Source organism: Ovis aries, chromosome 5 (genome assembly GCF_016772045.2).
Source record: "Ovis aries strain OAR_USU_Benz2616 breed Rambouillet chromosome 5, ARS-UI_Ramb_v3.0, whole genome shotgun sequence".
In the NCBI taxonomy this organism is placed as follows: Eukaryota; Metazoa; Chordata; class Mammalia; order Artiodactyla; family Bovidae; genus Ovis; species Ovis aries.
The window spans coordinates 99,846,927-99,866,645 of NC_056058.1; the positions used below are offsets into that span (position 1 = coordinate 99,846,927).

General features: G+C 39.6%; 1 long non-coding RNA gene across 4 annotated transcripts; it reads right to left on the minus strand.

Annotated features, from left to right (window-relative positions):
• Nucleotides 1-3,239: 3,239 nt before the first annotated feature.
• Nucleotides 3,240-18,125, minus strand: LOC114114917 (uncharacterized). 4 transcript variants are annotated; one of them, XR_006060044.2, is made up of 4 exons: nucleotides 17,844-18,125; nucleotides 17,520-17,598; nucleotides 12,090-13,346; nucleotides 3,240-5,371 (listed from the first exon to the last, which is right to left on the minus strand). It is a non-coding gene; the product is annotated as an uncharacterized LOC114114917 (long non-coding RNA). The 4 variants fall into 4 exon arrangements; XR_009600750.1 differs by having other exon boundaries at nucleotides 12,090-12,153; nucleotides 13,297-17,598; XR_009600748.1 differs by having other exon boundaries at nucleotides 12,090-17,598.
• Nucleotides 18,126-19,719: the final 1,594 nt, after the last annotated feature.

Below are 19,719 nucleotides of genomic sequence, written 5' to 3' on the forward strand. Positions count from 1 at the left end.
CCTTGAGTTTCACTATAAATTCTCTCTCTGAGTCCAGATGTGGCCTCCGTATTTTTCTTAGCACTTTAGGCAGCTGCTAGTGAATTTCAACATTATTGTGGAGATAAAACCTGTTTGCACACCACACCCTCTGTGATGGGTTATAGTGCGAATTTCAAAATAATCTGAATGTTTCTGAGGAGACCATTTGGAACCCAGTCTTCTAACAAGAGCAGAATTCACCCACAAGGTCCCTACTGAGAACATGCAGGCATTCTGGGGACAAAAGGGATTCAAGTGGATTTTTCCCTCCAAGGACATGCCTGTTACTGGGAGAGGAAGGCATGCCAAGTGAGTGTTTTGTAGAATAAATATTGCTTTAAAAGAAGAGCCTAAATCCTGCAAGACTGAAATCTGAGAACTGTCTTGTTCATTTTTCTGTTAGTAACTTGGCCTATATACCGAATGTGCTCATTTAACATTGCTCATCTGTGTAGAAAGTGGAAAAAAAGTGCCTTTATGGGGAAGTGCGGGGAGATGACAAATAAGGGGAAGAAGGCACAATCTTAGAGTACTGGAATCTGAGAATGATCAGGGCATGCCAATAATGTTTAGTTGTTACTTCCACCTTCCTTGTTGGTGGCCTGCTAAGATGGGCTGGCCCACTTTCTGGAAGAAAGCGTTAATGTGGAGGGGTAGTGAAACAACTGAAATATTGGAGTTGGGGGCAGGGGAGGTGAGAGCTATGAGGAAATAAATAAACTGATACTTCAGTGATTGGCTTTCTCTTGCATTGCCCTTTATCCTGGTGTGGGGTGGAGTGGGGCTGACTGAGGGGTTTACTTTATTTTGGGTCTGAAGTACATTTTTAAATGTGTCTTCTTGACATAGTTTAAGAAATGAAACTAGTATATGGTGTTCCGCTCAAGAGGTTTCCTAACAGATTGTCTTTTGAAATGACCACCACCAACCCTGTTTGTTGGCAGATATCTGTGTTTTACTCTAGCATTTATAAAGTTTGAGTTTTGTTATTACGTATCACACATATTTTTAGTGCACGCTCATCTAATGAGAAACTAATGCAGTTGTAGGAGAAAATGTTTAAGGGATTGGGTATTTATAGGAATGAATACTGTTTTCTGGTAGGCCACATAATGTAATCTTGCTAAATATGACGGATTAACTTTTTTTTTTTTTAAGGGGAAAAGGGCACATTACCTTTGGTGTAACATTGCCTAACTACTTTTTTTTTTTTCCCTCCACTGGAAATTCATTTCTTAAAATACTTGCTGGATCAAGCCCTCAAAGTAAATAGGTGGAGATTGTGTTTTTGTCTTTCAGATTTTTTTTTTTTTGTCTTTCAGATTTTTTTTAAACTTTTGTTTCTTTTTTGAGAAACCTTTTGAATAGAATAGACATACCAGAGAACAGGCAATTGAAAACAAGACTTTCCCCACTGGCTCCCAGGTTACTCTATTTAGAAATTATAGAAAATGCTGCAAATGATAATTCCTAATTTGTGAATAGAAAAATTGTAAGAGCTCTCTCATTTGTGCTAGGCTACACCTGTAATGTAATGTAATGTGAGAAGCTTCCTTTGTGTATTGACAGTCAGATACAGTCATAAGGCTACAACCTGAATGTTCAAAGAACTATGATGGATTTTATATAAGGTGTATAAAGGCAAACAAGTTGAGAACCATTGAGACCAATCTATTATATCTGTAAGAATTAATGCTCCTTCAGATTCATGTTCAACTTTCATTTCTTCATCTACCAAATATTATTGTGATACGTTATGTGCCTAGCACAGCACAGGAATAAGTCGTGGGAATACAAGGCGAGTAAATACAGAAGCCATAGTCAAAACAAATAGTTGCAGTTGAAACAAATGTTTCTAATTAAATATAGATTTAAGATTTTTTTTTTTTTGAGCACTCAGATGAGAAGGGTTCTAATTCCACTTTATGTATGGGGAAGGCTTCACCAGGGAAGTCATGCTTGGGTGTGGAGGGTGGAAAGGAGTTTGCCAGGTGAGTAGGAGAGGTGCGGCCTTCCCAGGCAGATGAGAATGCCTGTGTGGACAAAAGTCATAGATCTTTTAAAAAGTCTCAAGTGAAGGAAATGATGCTGAATCACTACTGTAAGTTTAACCCATGTTTTCTGGTGAAGAATTTAGCAGTGGAATTTCAAATCATGGTATTTCAACTGGCAAACAAAATTTTACACTTAGCACTTCTCCTAATTTGACACACTTTTTATTGTAGAGTAGCTTCCCCAGGCTGGTGGACCCTCATCTGTTGTGAGCACAGAGGCTCACCCTCACCCTCTCATCTGTTGGTCCAGAGGCTTCATAGCTAGCTACATATGGTTCTGGACGAGGGATAAGCATTTTGGCCCTGTAGCTGGTTTCAGGCCCTGTTTGGGAACATAGCTGGAAACTGAGTGGAAGTCCAAGACTAACCTTCCGCGCAGCCAGCCTGCTGAGAAGGGCGGGAGGGAAGCCAGCTTGCTTTCTCTGTCCTGCTGAGGACAGAATGAATGCCAAGCTCTGCAAGCTCCAGAACTTACCCTTGGTACATTCTCTTCTAAGGGAATTCCGGTAGTCCAGTGGTTAGGACTCTACGCAGGGTTCAATCCCTAGTTGGGGAGCTAAGTTCTCAGAACTGCTGTGGCCATAACTAAAAATATTTATTAAGTTCTCTTTTGGGATTAAAGGATATTGTTTTGGGAAACAATATCTGAAGCTCTGAGGTTTCGGGCAACTCCATCAGTGGAAACTTAGCCACTGTAACCACTCCCAGAATTCTCTTCTGGAGGCCTCTTCCTAGGACTTAAAAGTGCTGTTTGCTGGACGAGAAGCGGGTGGAAATGTCTGGGAGCTGTTGTTATTTTTTTTACTGTAAGGAATTTTTAATAGTTAACATTTTATTTCTCAGTTCCCTTCTCTTTGCTTTAAGGAGTCAGCTGTAAAGAAGATACCCAAACAGGTAAAATTCTTGACCCTTCACATCAGGTCCTATAATTGTGATCATCTTGATTTTGTGGTTTTAAAGATCTTACCCCGTGTTACCACTTATTTGTAGGATTTGGCTGATCATGAAGCTTAATTTCATTTTTTTTTTAGATAAAATGGGAAAAATAAATTTTTCTTTTTAGTTCTTATAAGGATTAGATATATGTAATATAAAATGCTTGTCACATAATAGTTGTTGAATAAAGTGCAGGCATGGGCAGGAATAAAACAGTCTTTGAAACCCTGATTTGCTTTATTTTTATTCACCTCACAACTGCTTTAGAAAGCAGTATGTTATACTAATATTAAAGCACTACATTTAAAATTTAAGCATTTTGGATAAACTACTACAAAATCTCCAATGTGTATGTGAGTGTAAGTTATGAACATATGTTGCCCCTCACATCCAATTAGTTAACAGGTGTCGTCTGAACTTTTAACATCCCAAGTGGTACAAACGTGATCCACTTGAGTGAGGAAAGAAAATATTAGACTGGACCTGCCTTTAAAATATTTTAAAGTCTTATCCGCCAAACCTCTTTATTGTATACATCATGTATATAGTTTGCCAGTTCAGTTCAGTTCAGTTGCTCAGTCATATCCGACTCTGCGACCCCATGAATCACAGCACGCCAGGCTTCCCTGTCCATCACCAACTCTTGGAGTTCACTCAGACTCACGTCCATCAAGTCAGTGATGCAATCCAGCCGTCTAATCCTCTATTGTCCCCTTCTCCTCCTGCCCCCAATCCCCCCCAGCATCAGAATCTTTTCCAGTGAGTCAACTCTTTACATGAGGTGGCCAAAGTACTAGAGCTTCAGCTTCATCATCATTCCCTCCAAAGAAATCCCAGGGCTGATTTCCTTCAGAAAGGACTGGTTGGATCTCCTTGCAGTCCAAGGGACTCTCAAGAGTCTTCTCCAACACCACAGTTCAAAAGCATCCATTCTTCCGCACTCAGCTTTCTTCACAGTCCAACTCTCACATCCATACATGACTACTGGAAAAACCATAGCCTTGACTAGACGGACCTTTGTTGGCAAAGTAATGTCTCTGCTTTTCAATATGCTATCTAGGTTGGTCATAACTTCTTCCAAGGAGTAAGCGTCTTTCAATTTCACGGCTGCAGTCACCATCTGCAGTGATTTTGGAGCCCCTAAAAACAAAGTCTGACACTGTTTCCACTGTTTCCCCATCTATTTTTTATGAAGTGATGGGACCAGATGCCATGATCTTCGTTTTCTGAATGTTGAGCTTTAAGCCAACTTTTTCACTCTCCTCTTTCACTTTCATCAAGAGGCTTTTGAGTTCCTCTTCACTTTCTGCCATGAGGGTGGTGTCATCTGCATATCTGAGCTTATTGGTATTTCTCCCGGCAATCTTGATTCCAGCTTGTGCTTCTTCCAGTCCAGCGTTTCTCATGATGTACTCTGCATAGAAGTTAAATAAGCAGAGTGACAATATACAGCCTTGACTACTCCTTTTCCTATTTGGAACCAGTCTGTTGTTCCATGTCCAGTTCTAACTGTTGCTTCCTGACCTGCATATAGGTTTCTCAAGAGCCATAGTTTGCCAATATAATAGTAAATGCATGAAATATGAATAAGTATACATTATACTGGAGATAAGTTTTTTTTTAAACTTGTTTTTTAAACTCATGACCATGAGTTTGAAAAGCACTGAACTAAATAGCCACATCCATTATATCCTGAAAATTCTTGTTGAGGCCAAAACATTTTCTTAGAATTTATCTATAATGCTTGAACACAGTCTTGAGATTTAGCAAAGCTGAAAACTAAGGATCATTTAGAAATAATTGTGGACAGTGTTATTTTGATTCTTATTCTACTTTTTTATCCTAGTAATTTTTTCTCCAGTGCAGTAAGTTCCTCAGTTTCTTCAATTTGCTTTCTGCTTTCTAATTTGAGGTCTTGATACAATTTGGGAAGAAAAGATAGTAGAAGAGAATCCACCTACCTAGATAGGTTTCTGAACTTTTTATCTGTGAACCTTTCCTTGTGCACACAAGATGTTTTTGGGTAGGGACTTCTGAACCATGCGGTGAACTATTTGCTGAGTATCCCATTTACAGAATCCATTATTTTGTGCCTCGAATGAGGTGGTGTTCTTGGTAATGGTTGTTAGTTGTGTCTTTTAAGAACATGATACTGCTCTACCCTGCAGAGCTTTCTCCTTTGGATCCCCCAGTTCTTTCAGGCGGCCGTCTGATAATTTGAAAATGTTTTTTTTTTTTTTACAAAAGATTGGCAGAATTCCTAATCTCATTGGTGTGTGACACCGTTACAGGATATGTCTCCCCAGCGGTCATCTCTCTGGCAGTGACAGCTAAATTATTCATATGATTACGGTCCTATCCTGAAATAAAAAGAAGAGAGAGTAAAACCGGAGTCTGTTCTGATACACTTTGTTTTCAGGAATTTCGTCAACAAAAGGGCTAAATAACAGTGACAGCCAGTGTCTAGAAGGTGGCTGCTTCCTCCCATCCTTCTCGCTCTCCAGCTCCCTGTCCTTTCCTCCCTGACGCTGCTCCAACTTCTAAGAGCCGGAGTTGACCCGCACCCTCTCTAGGCTCAGCTGCTGTAGCTCAGGGCAGAGTTACGTGTGGTCCCAGGTGGTCTCTCTAGGTCATCCACACTGTCCTGTCCATCTTTACTCCCATCTTGCTCTCCCCACACTCTACAGTGTAATGTACCCCGGAAATAACTGCAGCCGTTCCTTCTTCGTCCACGGTTTCACTTTCCGCAGCTTCACTGAGAGGTCAACGGAGGTACGAAACTATTAAGCGGAAAATTCTGGAAGTAGATCATGCGTTTAAAGCGGCACCCTGAGAGGTCACCTGAGCTATGAAAATATTAAACAGAAAATTCCGGAAGTAGTTCCTGCGTTTAAAGTGGCACACCTGTCCTGAGTAGCGTGACGAACTCTCGCGTGGTCTTGCTAGCGCCCCGCGGGTTAGCCACACAGCCGCCATCTTGGCTACCCACGCGAAAGGGCAGGAAGTGTTGCTGTCTTTATGTTTATGTAATTTGTTGTACTTCGTAATGCCCCCAACATGCAAGAGTAGTGATGCTGGCGATTCAGTCGCACCAGAGAGAAGCTGTAAAGTGCTGCCTCCAAGTGAAATGGTTAAAGTTCTTGACTTGAAAAAAAAAGATCATACACTGACAGATCTACGGGAAGAGCAAGTCTCTACCGGTGAAATTATAAGGAAAAAGAAACTTGGTGGCTTTGCTGTCACACTGCAAACTGCAAAAGTTATGGTCGTGATTGCGTGATAAGTGCTTAGTTAAAATGGAAAGGCATTGAATTTGCACAGTAAGCTATTTTGAGAGAGACTTCATTCACATAGCTTTTGTTAGGGTATATTGTTATAATTGTTCTTTTTTATTAGTAGTAATAGTTATTATTGTTCATCTCTTTCCGTGTCTAGTCTGTAAATTAAACTTTCTCGTAGGCAATCATGTATAGGAAAAAACAGAGTACATATAGGGTCTGGTACTGTCCAAGGTTTCAGGCATTCCCGGGGAGGGTGTGGGGTGTTTTGAAATACATTCTTGGATAAGTGGGATTACTGTAATTGCTGCAGTTAACTTTGCTGCAGTTAGCTACAGGCCGCCCAATTAACCTTCTGTAAGGCATACATGTTACTTCTACTTAATAAGAAAGGAGATCTATTTTCATTGTTTCTTTACTCTCCTTATGAGGAAGAAAATATTTGCATATACCATACCTACATGTTTGTCTCTCTCCATTAGACTTGTGTGGCTGTCATTTCAATGCCCCTTCCTGTTTTTAGTGTGTATTTCTGTTCTTTAGGGTTGTTTTGCTTTGCCTATGACACGCTGAGAACCCAGAGGGAAAATTTTCAATTTTTTATGCTGGAGTTTTCCTGAGTTGCAAACAACGCCCTTATTGTCATCTAGCCCCTTTGCAAACTGACAAGGACTGTTGAGAATTCAGCTTATCTTCATTTTTCCTATAGAAACATGTTAGCCATCTTTTGATATTTTGTCTAAAAATCTATTATGACTAGTGCAGCTTTTTCATACTTTGTGAAGTAAAAGCAAATTTGTCTTTTTTTAATGCACAGCTGTAGAATTCTTCATTCTGTGACGAAGCTTCAAAATGATCTTGTTGTGCTCAGTCATGTCTGACTCTTTGCTACCCAATGGACTGTAGCCCGCCGGGCTCCTCTGTCCATGGAATTTTCCAGGCAAGGATGCTGGAGCGGGTTGCCATTTCCGTCTCCAGGGGATCTTCTCGACCCAGGGATCAAGCCTGAGTCTTCTGCGGCTCTAGCAGGTGGATTCTTTACCACTGTACCACCTGGGAAGCCCCCCAAATGATATTAATTCTTACCTTTGCAACTTTGTGATATATGTGAAAAATGGGCAAACTGGCAAAAAAAAAATTAACAATCAAATTTTACTTAGTTGCAAATGGAAAGGCAAAATAGCCTGTTTAGCTTAAGTCTGCATTCACTATTCCTCTGTAGCTGCTAGTTTTAATAAAAACAGCTGAGGCAATGGAAAATTGGCTGTGGAAGAGGGCTCTGCTGAGTGTGTGATTGGACCTTTTAGAAATTACAGAAATTCTCAAAACATTTTGTACCTAAAGGCTTTTCAAAGCAGTATTCCATTCATACAAATTTAGACACACAATCAGAGTTTATAAAAACCTTCTGTGCAGTTGATTGCTCCACAAAAATTTGTACTAACAAGCCTCTTTATGTGGGCTGGTTAATGAATAACTCCCCATTCACAGTCTGCATTCAGCGTACCTGGGAAATTTTGTTGTCCTTTCTCTATGTCTGCCTCATACTTGCCATGCTTCATACTCATTCTATCAGTGTTTTGTTTTGAAATCAGTTACTGTTATAGGGTTAGTACATTTATTTACTCTGGCTATGCCCTAGATTAGGTTTATGCAAGTTCTGTACTGAGAGTTTACTGTGTACACACAGTGCTGTGACTCTGAAGCAAATCAGGTACTAGGTAGCTCTTAAGGCTAACAGTTCATATTCAGAATATGAGTTTTCTTTTAGTCAAATAGTTCATTCTCTTTGTTTTGTGTACATATAACCAAAGATATCACAGACTTGGGTTGTCATTGTAGTTTTATCATTGGTGCAACAACTTGATAATAGTTATATGCTGTTATTGATATGCTGTTCTTGTGCTGTTCTTGAATAGCACTATTCAAGAATCTTTGAAATTATTTTTCTGAAAAGAGAGACTCTTTGCAAGTAAATAATTTCAATTAACGTTTGAGGAAATGATGTGAATAAAAGGCCTCAGAATGTTCAAGTGAGCATGTGTGAGGGTTTCTGAATAATTGGTCTAGATTTGTTCAAACCCACTGATAGTGTCAGAAAGGAAGGGAGCAAGGAAAACAGTATGGAAACAGAAAACAAATCTAAGTTGCTTCAGTTACGCTTACCCCCTCCCGCCCTTTTTAAAAATTATCGCCTGGTTTAGATTTTAAAATAACATTTCAATTGCGGAGTTCCAAGTTTATTCCAATGTCCTCAGTGCTGTGGGCTATATGTGGATGCACAGTGTGTGTTAACAGTACTTTTGTAACCATCTTGGGATTTTTTAAAATGACTTGTTATTCAGCAGTCACACACACAAAAAAAGTGACTGCTGAAATATGCAAGAATTAGAGCAAGGTGATAGAATCTAGAACATCTTATAAAAGCCTGACCTTACTGCTGTAATTTATTTAACTCCCACACAAGCTTTTCTTCTCAAAAGTTTGATTGAGCTGTAGTTGGTTTTTGTTGATTAGGATAATTATGCTAGAGTGACTTTAAAATCTCTTTGCATGCACTGTTTAGCTTGGCACTTCTTGTAATCGCTTAGAGAGGGACCAGAGTGTCCTACCCAGAATTCCACAGTAGGGCAGTGGGAGGAAACCTCCAGGGAAAGAGCAAGGTGAACTTAGGGAAGCAGTTGTCTGGTTCTGCATGCAGTTTAGCTGTACAGTGCTGCTAAGGTCCGTCATTGCATTGAAAGCTGCCTGACTGTAAGAAGCCAGGTCAGTTTGAAATCAAACAGCAGAATATGCAATGGAAAGAACATGGGGGTTGAAATAAGATAAAACGGATTTGAATTCTGAGCTGAACCCTGGTTCTGACACTTGCAGCTGTATGACCTTGAGGCACTGTCTTCGAGACTCAGTTTTTATAAATTTATTGTGGAGGATATGAACCAGGTTAACATGTAGTCGCTTAGCACAGTGTATTGTGCAATACTCTTTTTTTTTTTTTCCAGCTTACTTATGATAAACAGACAGACTTCTATTTGCCTTTGGAATGTAATTAAGGATGTTGGCGTCATTCATTTTTATCGACTTTTATTTTCTTGTATTTATTTTTTATAATTAAAAAAATGCCATAATGTGTCACAGACCATGAAAACTAGGTTTAAAAACAGTTTTGGGCATTTTCTTCTGTTATGAAGCAAAAATTATTCTCTCAAGATATCTTTCCTATATGTTATTGTACAATAGAAGTGATATGGCTGATGTCAAATCTGAATCAGTTTCCTAGGAAGTATACCAAGAAGTTGTGCGTTTGATCCTAGCTGATTGCTGAAATGACTTTCCTCTTTCTAATTTGTGTGCTTTATTTTAATAGTGAAGTCAATTTATAAAAACAATGCATGATCAAATCTTTTTATTAAGATGAAACAGTTTCTAGCTCACTGATTTGAATTTATTTAAGAAAAAAACACAAACCCCCTGCCCTTCCATGACTAAACCACAAAGCATCTTTTATTAAAATTGCAAAATTAATGGAATTACATAATTTTTAGATAAACTTTAAAAAGGCATTATCTAAATTGCTACCTATAGTATAGACCTGTAGGTTAGTTATAATGGGTTAGACTTCTTAAGTATATTCTTAATGTTTTCCGATATGTAGTGATAATTAAATGCGTGTCCTCTTGGAATCAGTTATGCTAGTGGAGATAAACAGATTTAAGTTGAAATTTTATTTAGAGGCTCAGTTTGAGGTAGAAATAAATGTAAGCTTGAGGTAGAAATAAATGTAAGCTATCTTGGTTTCAAACAACATTTTAAATAAGGTATAATAAAGCTTTGGTCCTTGGTCCTTTTTTTGGTTATTAAATCTGCTTCATTTTTAGTATAATTCTAGGGTAAAACTTTTTAACCTTTTATCTGTTAGTCCTAAATCATTAATTAGTATTTTATAGGATCCTAAGAGATTGCAGTATTTCATAATTATATACCTGTGAATTCACTTTTGGAAATATTAAAGCTATTGCTAATTTAAAATTGGAGATCATGGTAACTAGCTTTCCTAAGTTACTTTTTACTGACCCTTTTGGGATCGAGGATCTGTTTTCTGTGTGATTTCCTAAACTACTTAATTAATAATTTGATGTCATGGCAGTTTTATGAGTTTGTACCCTAAAATTGCTTATACTGAGAGGAGCGGGTTTCTCTAGGGAATATTTACTTAATATTTTTTTCTTGTTCCCTTGATGGTACAAGGCAGGAACTTTCTAGACCAAAACAGAATCCTTCTAATAAATATAACCTCATTTACACACTTAAAAAAATGTCTTGTTTAGTTTATCACAAGGGAAAAAAATTTTTCCTTTAACATACAAATGAGAGAGCCAAGTTAAATATAGCAGATAATCTTAATGCAGTGAATATGCTGAAGGCCCATAAGTATGATCATTTTCCAATCTGAGTTCCCTAAATGGGGGCAGTAAGTGTAGAAGCCTGTGGTCAGCTGAAATGAATGAGAAATAACAGCAGTGACCTTTGCATCAGGGGAAAGACATCATTCTGCTTCTGGCTTTTCACAGCTTATGTGTTTGTGTTTTTAATGTATGACTGAACCTGAAAGTTCATCCCTAATCTTGATCCACAGGGAAATGGCAGAAATCCTAACCAGCCAAATGATACCAATTTAAATTTCCTGTGAAGGAAAGGTCAGTAGCATTCTGTTCAGCTGGGGACAATCTCAGCACAGCAATCTTTCTGATTAAAATTCCTGTTGAGAGCTAGTGATTTGTCTGATTGAAAAAACTAAATAGGTCCTTAATCACCTAGATGAGATGACATCACAAACTGTTCAGCAGATGAAGAATAACCCCTCTCAAACATCAACTTCATTTTGAAATTGAAAAACAAAAACATTGAGGCTGCATTTAACAGCAACTATTTATAGTTCTGTGATGTAAGGCCTCCCGGTTTCCTATAATTCCCATTGTTCTCTAAAAATAAAGACCCATTTAACCGAGGAGGACTGACAAGTGATCTTGTGATGGATTTGAGTTATTGTTCAATGTGTAAGACTAGGCTGAGTACCACAGCAGCACTGCTGGAAACCTCAGGCCTGCGTGGCGGCTGCTCACTTGCCCACTGTAGATACCTGTTTGGACACTGGTACTGCCGGAAAAATGACTCTCTTGGGATCAGTCTCGGCTTTTCCAGTGGAAAATACAGCCTTTTTAAAAGATCAGTGCACACCTGTGTATCTAGTTGGTAACAAGTGACCGACCTAATAAATTAGGTCAGCATAGAAAAGATTCAGTTCCCCCATCCTTAGAGTTTCTGTTTTTTAAATGTAGGAGTTTTGTATCTGCACCACTTACCTCTAACTAGCACGTCTCAAGGTAGCCATTATCCTGAATTTAAAATAACCTGAGACGCACCATTTTACCTAGAGGTCAACAAAAGATGTTACCTCCTTCTTAATGTCTCCACTATAGATTTTCTTGACAGTGCTTGCTTATAGTTTTCTTCTTTCTTTTCCTCTCCATCCTTTTTTTATTGAAGTAGAGTTGATTTACAATATTGTGTTAGTTTCAGGTGTATAACATATTTATTTTTTTGGCAGAATATATTCCATGATAGGTATCGGGTATAATTCCTGGTGCTATATAGTAAATCCTTGTTGCTTATCTATTTTACGTATCAGTATAAAAACCAGAAACAATCTGGCAGACGCAGAAGGCAAACTTATGGTTACCAAAGGGGTAAGGGAGTAGGAGAGGGACAGGTCAGAAATATGGTAGTGGTGGATACTCACTTCTTTATTTCTTTAAGTAAAGACTTCTTAAATTTCTCTGTGCACTGCAGCATCTGTTGTCTTCCTTCCTTGCAAAACAGAAGACAGTAATAAAAAATAAGTTAAGAAAAGACATACAGGCAGACTAGATGCATTTCCAGGCTCACTCTGAAATCACATAAGGCAGTTCACGTGTTCCCTAGCTCTGAGGTAGGTGCTCTGGAGGAGAGCCAGGGACTGTGTCTCCTTTCAGAAAAACCCTGGGAGGCCTCATTTGAAGCTTCTCATTCTGTCAGGGCTGAAGGGCTGAAGGAGAATTCAGGGACTTCTCACAATTGGAATACCCTGACATTTCATCTTTTTAATCTCTTTTTCAACGTGCAGTCTGTCAGATGCTCTGAGAAGGTACCCAATTATGGTCTGAATTGCTATCCAGTCTCTTAAAAGTGCTCAAGAAAAGGGCTGTCTTTTCAGGAACAAGATAGCATATGTGTGTCCGGAGCTTTTAGCTTTTCATATAAAATTATAATAAATTGTGCATGAAGGTGAGACACAGAGGATGATGTAGCCTTATTAAATTGAATTTAGTGGATGGTTAATTCTGATGACTCTGAAGTATTGCTCATTCTAAAGTAGGCACACTGGTGCCAGCAAAGTCCTTGATGTAGTTTGGCATGGAACTGTGACATTTAGCTATTAGAAACTGCAGTGAAATATCTTGAGTAGAGCTGAAGTGATGAGGGCTAAGTACTTGAATGGTTTCATTGCTAATGAACTTGGGTGGTTCTCCATGTGCCTAATTATGAATTATTATAAAAATTATAAATTTAGAATTTATAAAATTATAAATTAGGAACTTAGATGTTCTAAGTGGTAAATATACATATTCAAATAGATATAGAAGGCTTACAGTTGTGATTATTAGGTTTAGGATATATCTTTAAATATCCAAGTCACACATTTCTGTTATTAGAGCACGACCGTATATTGTATGTGAAAGTGAATTTAAAATCAGAAAGATAACTGAAATGTATGACAAAGGGAGAAACTATTAACTAATGCTTGCATGCAGGCGTGCATGCTCAGTCGTGTCTGACTCTTTGCGACCCCATCTACTGTATGTAGCTGCCAGGCTCCTCTGCCCATAGGATTTTCTAGGCGAGAATACTGGGGTGGGTTGCCATTTTCCTTCTCCAGGGGATCTTCCTGTCCCAGGGATCAAACCCACATCTCTTGTGTCTCCTTTATTGGCAGGCAGATTCTTCATCAGTTCACCACCTGGTTTAAAAAACAAAATAATTTCAAATACTTATTTTTGAAGTGGACCCATATTGTAGGAAACAATGAACGAATGAAGACAAACTCATAGACTGAAAGCTTGATAAAAATTTCTCTGTGGACAAATAAAATGATAATAAAAATGGAAAAAAATAATGCCTTTTAAGTATGTTTGCCAAGCCCAATGGGAAATTTCACAGTACTAAGTACTGATAAGGCTGGTGAACCCTGAGAAGGTACATAAGGCTTTTTATCACCATTCATATAAAATTAGCTGCAGATGGTTGTATCTTGAGTGATAATCACAGGCCTAATTATAACCCAAGTTCCATAATATCCATTTTCAAGCCCTTGATATTGTGAAATTATTTTGATTTAGTGCTAGTTTTTTTTTATTAGTGAATCTTCATATTTTAGAGAGAGAGATGAAAACAATCAAAAGTGCTTATTCTGCTTGCCGGTCGTGAGTGCTTTGCACCATGATTTGCTTTGCTGACACTAGGGAGGGTTGTGCGTGGGTAACAGACCATGTCACAGAGTCTTTGCCTCAAATGTTACTCAGGCTCGATAGGGGTCACACAAGGACAGCAAGAATCTGCAAGGGTGGATTATTTTCAAGGAGGCTCCAGATGGCGTTTTACTTATTTATTTAGAGTTGATTTAGAGATACATCCAGTTTTGATGCATCAGACATTGATATAAATAGGCAAAACATAATGAGCTGGACCTGTCTTTAGTGGTTTGTAAGTTATCCTATGTTCTATCATGCTTTATAATTTTCCACAGTTTATCCTGGAAGAATCTAGAAAAATCACATCTGTCATACATAGCATAACAAATAACCAGCATTGTTAATCGAATATATGATTAGCCTGACTTTACCCCACATATAGGGGAACTAAATATTTAAATGTTTAATAGTGAGTAAAAAATACTTACCAAGCTCAATATTTTAAAAGCACTGACAGTCTCCCAAGGCAATAGAAATAAAAGCAAAAATAAATCCTAATCAAACTTACAAGCTTTTGCACAGCAAAGGAAACCATAAGTAAAACAAAAAGACAACCTACAGACTGGGAGAAAACATTTACAAATGATATGACAGACAAGGGATTAATTTCCAAAAAATAAAGTGCATATAAATCAATAGCAGTACCACCAACAAAAAAACTAATGAAAAAATGGGCAGAAGAGCTGAATAGACATTTCTCCAGTGATGACATATGGATGGCCAATAGACACATGAAAAGATGCTCATTATCACTAATTATTAGAGAAACGCAAAACTACAGTGACATATCACCTCACACTAGTCAATGGCCATCATTAAAAAGTCTACAAACAGCATGCTGGAGAGGATGTGAAGGAAAAGGAACCCACCTACACCATTGGCAGGAATGTATATTGGTGTAGCCACTATGGAAACTAGTATGGACATTTCTTAGAAAACTAAAAATAGAGTTGCTATATGATCCAACAACCCTACTTCTGGGCGTATGTCTGGAAAAAACTCTAATTCAAAAACATACATGCACCCTGATGTTCATAGCAACATTACTTATAATAGCCATGGTATGGAAGACACCTAAATGTCCATCACCAGATGAATGGATCTAGATGTGGTATAGGTATACACCCAGTGGAATACTCAGTTCAGTTCAGTTCAGGCACTCAGTCGTGTCCAACTCCTTGCAACCCCATGAATCGCAGCACACCAGGCCTCCCTGTCCATCACCAACTCCCAGAGTTCACTCAAACTCACGTCCATCGAGTCGGTGATGCCATCCAGCCATCTCATCCTCTGTCGTCCCCTTTTCCTCCTGCCCCCAATCCCTCCCAGCATCAGAGTCTTTTCCAATGAGTCAACTCTTTCCATGAGGTGGCCAAAGTACTGGAGTTTCAGCTTTAGCATCATTCCTTCCAAAGAACACCCAGGACTGATCCCCTTCATAATGGACTGGTTGGATCTCTTTGCAGTCCAAGGGACTCTCAGTGGAATACTACTCAGCCATAAAAGGAATGAATGAATGCCATCTGCAGTAACACGGTGGACCTAGAGATTTCCAGACCAAGTGAAGAAAGTCAGAGAGAAAAAAGTACCATATGATAATACTTTATATGGAATCTAAAAGTATGATACAAATGAACTTGTTTACAAAACAGAAACAGACTCACAGGCATAGAAAACAGATTTATGGTTACCAAAGGGGTAAGGGAGGGATAAACTAAGAGTTCAGGATTTGCAGATACAAACTACTATATAGAAAAACAACCAAGTCCTACCATATAGCACAGGGAACTATAGTCAGTATCCTACACTAAGCCATAATGGAAAAGAATATGAAAAGCTGTGAAAGAAAGTGTTAGTTGCTCAGTCGTGTCCAACTGTTTGTGACCCCATGGACTGTAGCCCACCAGGCTCCTCTGTCCATGGGATTATCTAGGCAAGATCACTGGAGTGGGTTACCATTTCCTTCTCCAGGGAATCTTCCTGACCAGGGATTGAACCCGGGTCTCCTGCATTGCAGGCAGATTCTTTACCATCTGAGCCACCAGGGAAGCTCATGAAAAGCTATATGTATATGTATGTGTGTGTATATATATATATATCACTTGGCTATAAACCAGAAACTAATACAATGTTGTAAATCAACCATATTTCAATTAAAAGGTGAAAAAAGCACTTTATATCAGGGATGCCTTCCCTTGCATACCTACGTAAAACTGCAGAACTACTTTCAACTGTCCCAGTACGCTTTCTTTGCTTTGTTTTTTTCTCTCAGTTTTGTTTGTTTGTTTGTATATTTAACATATTAAATATCTAACATATTTATTTTCTGTTTGGATTAGAATGTAAACTCCATGAGGGTAGGTATTTGTCTGCTTGGCTTGGTGCTGTATCTCCATTGCCTGCAACAGTGCCTGAACGCCACATACATATTTGTTGAACGAATAAATAAATTAATTTAAAAAGATACAATATTCATTCCTTCATTCACCAGACATTTATTAAGACACTGTGTGATTCTGCCTCATATAAATACCTGTCTTGGTTTGTGAGTATATCCATTTAGTTAACAGTTTATTAAATGTGTAGTTCCAAGCACCCTCTTGTGATTTTCAGTATCTGTGTTCATTAGGTCCCTACCAATATATGAGAATTAACACATAGTAAAAAGATCTCTACAGGTACGGTTTAAGTACTAAGAATATCTGTTTGAATTACTGTAGGTGAATTATGTGCTTTAGGATAATGGGACGGGACCAAAGGAAAGGAAGAATCTTTAAATTCTACAGGTCATGATGTACCTAGCGAAATGAGACCTCGTTTTTGGGCACTTGACAATTTTGAGAGGCTGTTAAAGAGGTGGGAGCACAGGCCTGAGCTTAAAAGCTGGATCCATCCCTTTCTAACTGTGCCCCTTGGAGCAGGCTCTTCAGCCTTTTCTGTATCTCATAGTTTGCATCTGAGCAGCTGGGCCGTGGTGAGGGTGAAATGAGATAAGCAGAGTGCTTAGAATAGTGTCTGGCACATAGTACGTGCTCATTGTTGGTGCTAGCTAGCTCATTGTTGGTACCTAGCTCGAAGCAGATTTCCATACTTAGCTTATTTGTGCATCTTGTTTGTACTCAGAAATAATGTCTTAATATTTTTCTCACGCTGGAAGCAAGTGGCAAACTGAGTAGAAAAATATACTCAGGGCACTAGCACTCTTTTTTGGATGCTTGACATTTGTTTGGTTTTTAAGTACTGCGTCATTCACACCCTCCAATATTTTTGCCTCATTTGGGGAAGGAAAAACATGGGTTATTAAACGTTCTCTGTCTTAGCCCAGTGTTGCTTTCACTCTCATGGGGAGCCAGGGATTGTGTATGCCATGTTCCAGAAATGAAAACTCAAGGACAGAAGTTTGCGAATCCAAGAAAAGTTCAGGGGGACAGTTGTCAAGGGCTTCGCTCCTGAGGATGGTGCTACCAGGGGAGAGAAAGTAGGATAAGCAGCCAGAGGTCCCGAGGGCTCCAAGCTGTGATGGAATCTCCACTGTACTCTTGCTTTCTGGTAGTGCGGTCTTGAATCAGTTTCCCCTGACGTTTTAGAGAAGCGGAACAGTGTGATGAGTGAGTGCTGGGTAGACAGAGACCGCAGCTGGAATCCCACTGCTAATTAATTACCTGAGGATTTGGGGCCGTGTTGCTGGGTCCCTCTCGTCTTTTCTCATCTGGAGATTGGCCATAAGAGACTCTCACAGTGCTGGGAAGATAAGACGTAATTTAAATCCCTTTGTACTGCACTTGGTACATGAGAAACGCACAGAGCACGGGCAACTGTTGTCCCTGTAAGCCCAACGCACACTGCCTTTGGTACATGAGAAACGCATGGTGAATTGTTGCCTCTCTAAAGATAGGTGATACCAGCCTCTGCCTTAAAAGATGTAGGCACGGAATGAGATAGAGGAAGCACCTGTCACATAGTATATGTCTTTAAAATGTTCTTACCTGTTTCCTCTTAGGCTTTCCTAGAAACGGGTGTAATTCTCCTCCCCTGGAGAGGAACTCCATCTCCCGCTCCCTTTTCTCCTCCCCAGCAGCTCCTTCTCGCTCAGTCTCCGCGAGTGATGCTGGCACAGCGCGTCTGCCCATGTGTCTTGCTTCGTGTTCGGAAAACGCGAAACTCCCAGGAGGCTGGCACAGTGGGCCCCTCAGCGAATGCTGATCTTTCTGAGCCTTTCCACTGGAAACATACCCACCTACACTGCTCTCTTCTTCCCAAAGATGATCACTTCTCCTCAAGTGCTTAAAAGAAGAAAACCCTGATGTTGAATTTAGTCCAGGGGCCCACACGGAGGGCCCGAGAGCCAGTGTTGCCTAGAGATACTTTGCTTCACTGTGCAGGGTTGGCTTCTGTGATGGATTTAGAATTTTGAATCAGTCCATTGTATTTTTGAAAGTCAGACATTTCAAATTCAAATGTGCACACATTTCTGGCTGCTCTGGCAAAGTGGGAACAACCTGGCAACCCCAAGCGCAAGTCCTCCTGGAGGTAGCGACCTAGAATAGACCAACCACTGTCCTTTTCCTTATGTGTGAACCCCGGCCCCATCACGCGGTCTTGCTCCATCCCTCTGTACCTGTGCGGCTGCTGCTCACACAGGAGTCCTGTTGTCTCCTTGTACGGACACGGGACCTGAAGCCAGGCAAGGCTTAGCGCTGCTTACACGTTGAAAAAGAAGTTAGTACCTGAGTGAATAGGAGAATTCTATTTTTTGGATTCTTGGACCTCTGTTCTTATTTAATCATCTTAGTTAAAATTCAAGGGAAATCATTATTCAGCTGAAGACAGATTTTTCTTTTTCTTTTTTTTGATAACTAATTTCCAAATTCTCTGACCCATTGTTTGCCTTGGTTAGAAGGTGATCAGGTCCCAATGAATTCACAGGTTCTGTCTGGCTCTTCAGACCTATTGCCTCCATTGTGTCTTGCAGCTCCCAGACGTTCCCCGTGAACTTGTCCCCCAGTTTTAAGGCACTGGCCTTGCTTGTAGACACTGTTCAATGAGCGTTAGGTGACTTGACTTGATACCACTCACCCAGAGATGGCAGAGTCAGAAGCTCCTTGGGGCTAGGCACTTAGCTGTGTGTGACCGGCTGGGGTGAGCTGGAGACAGTCAGCCCTGAAGAAAGCACAGCCAGTCCTGGTTGTCAGTTGCTGGGAGGGAATCCTGATGGTGCCATATCTTCCTGATGCTTTTATTTTTAAGGAGAAACCCCAGATCTTTACGTGAAATCTTCTGGCTTTAAAATAGGCCATTCATTCACACTTCTACATAAAACTGTTTGTTTCCCACTCTCCTCCCTCCCCTAAGGAAAAGAAAGCCTCAACACTCTGTGACCCCTGCTGAGAAGTCCAAGGGAGAAAAGGAACTGCTGACTAACGCACCTCCTGCTACTGGAAGGGCGAATAGAAATGCACAGAAAGAGCACAGGCTTTGGATTTAAACAGACTTGGGTTTGGGCCTCAGTTCTTCTGTTACTTCTATGTGGTATCATCCAAATCACTTCCTCTCCGGGTTTCAAAAACCCTGCATCTGAAACACGTCTTTAATCATAACTTAGGGTGCTGATGTGAGGACCAACGTGAAACCGTTGGTTTCACACAAAACAACACATACATGTCAGAATCATCCGGAAATGTTGGCAAATTCAGATGTCCCACTTGATTTTTAGACATATTTCAATACTCATGGCAAAAGACTTAAAGGTGGTTTTTTTTTTTCCTTTCTGATTGGATTTTTATGAATTGTGAAAGAATCCTAAATGCCTCTTTGAGTAATGAAAGCTTTTAAATGCAGGAATGACAACAGAGATGCCCACCT